General features: G+C 46.0%; 1 long non-coding RNA gene across 1 annotated transcript; it reads left to right on the top strand.

Annotated features, from left to right (window-relative positions):
- Nucleotides 1–1,122: 1,122 nt before the first annotated feature.
- LOC120667387 lies at nucleotides 1,123–3,065 on the top strand. The gene is made up of 2 exons (XR_005672172.1): nucleotides 1,123–1,344; nucleotides 2,584–3,065. It is a non-coding gene; the product is annotated as an uncharacterized LOC120667387 (long non-coding RNA).
- The last annotated feature ends 968 nt before the right edge of the window (nucleotides 3,066–4,033 follow it).

The raw sequence follows: 4,033 nt of genomic DNA, 5'->3' as shown, positions 1-4,033 counted from the left end.
GCTCGGTTCCTAGTTCTCGAGAAAACATATCCCCGAATCCGAAACCCTGACCCGGCGACTTTGTCGCAGATGAGGAAGAGGCATCTTCCTGTGGACTGACATGTTAGCCGGGGAGCAGGGAATGACGGGTGTTAAAATGTCAATGAAACACTCGAGCGTCACCTTTCCCCCCTTGATGTCTGTCCATCACGTGGCTGAAGACACGACTGAAAACACCATCTTGTTTTTGTAGTACTGTGGTAGTATGAAGTAGTACGCATCATTTTGTTTTTGTTTGAAGAGATTAGATCATTTTGTTTTTGTTTGAAGAGATTAGGAAAAGTAGGCATGCCTTTGTGCGTGTGCGCCCACAGCTCCTCGGCAACCAAGCTCCAACGGGAATACTACTGCCAGACACGGAGCAGGAGACGGCTGAGCGCTCGCACGCGGGGACCATGCCTCCGTGCGCGGCGTAGTTCATGTGTTCGTCGTAAAGCCCTCCTCGCTTGTCACGCAGCGCCACTACATGCCCGAGTGTTCATTAAATAAGAGAGCGCGCCCGGCATCGAGCATGTACGTGCGCGTGACATCCATAACTGCAAGTCTATTCTGCTGTCACGTATATCCCCCGATCGATCGATCGATCGATCGATCTAGACGCGTGCAAACGGGGCCAGTCGGGCCGAGGCCGATCCGCCCCCATCGATACTCTACTCCAAGGGAAGACCGTAACGCCCCGATATTTTGGCCCAGTAGATAACACTCGATATTTTTGCCCTGTGCGTGGCCACCGTGACCAATTTGGCCACGGCACTGCCAGAGCGCTGCACGCGCCGCGCGTCTCGTGCTGCTGCTCGCCGCTGCCCCTCTCTCCCCCTCCATCGCCTCTCTCGCGTGTGGATGCCGCCTGCCGGCTGAGCCTGCCTGCGCCGCCTGCCGGCTGAGCCTGCCTGCGCTCTTGCGCGCCGCGCCGTCTCGCCTCGCCGCCGCTCGCCATGGCCGCCAGTCGCCGCCGCGAGCAATGCCTGCGCGGCACGGGCCGTACCTTCGCGCACGCCGGCACCGCCCGGCCGCGCTGGTGCTCGCCCCGCCCCACAACGCTGCCATCTGGCCCTGTGCCAGCCGGAACGGCCACACCGCCACGCCCGCCATGGCCGCCGCCCGCACCTCCACGCCGAGCCATCGACCGAGCTCGCCCCGCCCTCCACCAACCCCCGAATCCGCTTGCTCTCGTCCCAACGAAACTCCCGGGCCCGGCCATCACCTCCACGCCTCGCCGGAACGCCGCCGCAGCGGCACAGCACCGCCGCCGGCCGTGGAGCCGCCGCCACAGACCACCTCCTCGCGCTCCAAGGCCACCTACAGGTTCGCGCCGATCTCCTCTCTCTCCTCCGCCCCGGGCCCTCGCCGCCGGCGAGCCCCCTCGCCGGGAAACTGCGGCGCCACCGCCTCCTCTGTTTTGGCCGGCCAGGGACCCGATCGCAAGAATCAAAATGTTATAGGGGTCTATCTGCGAAAGTTCTTTTCCTTCTTAGTTTCAAAAGCAGTAAATTTGTAAAATCAATATAAAATCATAGAAAAATCAGAAAAATACAAACTAAAATTTGTTGGATTCCTTGTTCTAAGATCTACAACTTTTCTTACAGGTTGATCTTTAGTTTCTAAATAGTTTTTGCTCTAGTTTAAATATTAGTTTAAGTGGCTGTAAACTTTGAAAATACATAGTAAATCATGTAAAAATCGTAAAATAGAAAATGAAGATGTTTTGGAATCCTTGTTAGTAGATCTATGCAGTGGGTACATAATATGATATGTGTTAGTAGAAAAATATTGTCCTAGAATTTTATTTATATTTGTTAGGAATAAATTTATAGTTATAGTTATATTGCTCCGTTGGCTATGAAATTTTTATGGTAGGCTGTTCATGTGATGCATATGCTGTGGAAAAGGTGTTAGATTTATTTGGTGCATGTATACATGAATGAATGATTTAATGTTGATGCTTTATGTTTCTTCTATTAAAAATAAATCCCTATGGATAAAAATCATGAGACTTAGTTCAAGACTTTAATTATGTAACATACATCAGTTTTGCATCTTTACAGGATCATAGGAGCTATAAGTGTTATCTGGTGCATTTCATTCCTTTTTGCATCAACGATGTTGTATTTAACAATAGTACTTTATAAAAGCTATTAAAAATCATCCAAACTATGGGCTCTGTATTTATAATTAAAACCCCACTTCAGAGAAGTAGTATTTATTTTTGAACCAAAGCACCTGTCTTTATTTATGAAATGTTTGCAAATTTTCTAGCTTGGCTTTGTAATTAAAATGACCGTTAAGTAGTAGTAAATATGACTTTATTTTAGTCTGACAAAATAAATAGTGCTATAGCTCAGAGCAATGTCTGTAAGATAAGTGCTGGTTTTAGATGATTATTTATTGATACATTTGTTTATGATAATTATGCTCTTTTCGAAGTGTGATTCATCTTTTCTTTGATATCAAATGATATATTGTATAGTGTGTTGCACTTTTATGAATGCTTTGCGCGTTGTACTTTCATGCATTTATACATATGCATTATTGCACCTCATTTAGGTACGATAGATGAACCACGTGAAGGATGTGATATTGGAACCGAACACGAAGACGATGTTTGGTGGACATATCCAGAAGAGGCAAAGAACTAGGAGTACATGCTTGGACCGGAATACTCGCCAAGCGAGTGTCATCTAACAAACACTGACCTAATGTTAATCCTAGGCAAGCCCCGGTGCATAACCTACTATTTTAAATTATGAATTATTATATGTGTATTACTTGTGCATTATGTTTTTAGGAGTTGTCTGGAACCTAAGTTGCATGATCCCTAGGTTTCCTTGGTCTTATACTCGTATGTATAGGTCGATAGCACTGCTATACTTAATAGATCTCGGTAGAAGTCGAGTGATTTCCTGTCACTCGCAAGCTATAGGGCAAAAGTCGAGTAATTTCTGGTTACTCGCGAGATTTTTAGTTATCTTTATATTCCAGTATATGAGATATGGAATGCAATATGGAATGAATGGAAATTTGAGACCGGATGGGGGAATGATGATGAGATATAGGTATGGCAACAGGACAGGGTTCCTGGTGTCTTAGCCTCGTCTGTGTCGATTGAGAACCGTACCGTTGTTGGCTCTGCTGATCATGTTTGAACTGTACTAACCGCATGCCGGGAGTAGGAGGTAGTCGAAACTGGTAAGCTGAGTACTGCCTCACTTCGAAAGTACAGGACTCCTTCCCACCCCTTAGGGCGAGTCGAGTAGTCGCGGAGAATTGGGATGCATGTATTTACTTTTGGTGGTCTCTCGTTGAGCTCGGCTGACTATACGCTGGTGGGGCGGTCCTGTAGTTCGAGGCGGTGAGGGGAATGGTTGGCTCGTATAGTCCGACGGGGCAAATGCGTGCCGTGTTGGTTAGATCCACCTTGCAAGGTTAAATCGGATCGATTCGCCGTCAGTCGCTCTCGGACATGAGCACCTTGATCTCCGAGTCACATCGTAGTAAGAACATGGAAGGGAATGAAATGATCTATATGGTTGTGCCTAATCAATTGTTTTTCCACACTGATTGGTGTAGAAATGCAAACCGTAGAAAATAGGTACTCATTCCTAATTTTGAGCTAAAATATTGAAAGTAAGGACTCACTCTCAATTGCTTTTCCGCAAAACAACCCACAGTCAGAAAACCGTGCATGTCTAGATAGTGGGCTATATATACCCATAGTCAGGTAAGTCTTGCTGAGTATTAGTATACTCAGGATTTGTTGTTTACCCTGTTTCAGGTATAGAAGCTAACCAGAATTAACATCGGTGGGCTCGATGTGACGTCCTCACGTCTCCGTAATTATCGTTTTACTTCATTTTATTTCAGTTGGTTTCTAATGAAAATCTTCCTTAGGTTAGAATCTCTCTACCGCTGCTATTATCTATTATGTGAACTTTAATTTGTAAAAGTCATTTTGTAAATATCTTAATATTGTTTACTATTTTGTAAAATTGTATCA

This window comes from Panicum virgatum, chromosome 3N (assembly GCF_016808335.1).
Source record: "Panicum virgatum strain AP13 chromosome 3N, P.virgatum_v5, whole genome shotgun sequence".
In the NCBI taxonomy this organism is placed as follows: Eukaryota; Viridiplantae; Streptophyta; class Magnoliopsida; order Poales; family Poaceae; genus Panicum; species Panicum virgatum.
Note: the sequence above shows the minus strand (reverse complement) of the source record. Positions and strands in the feature narration are given on the sequence as shown.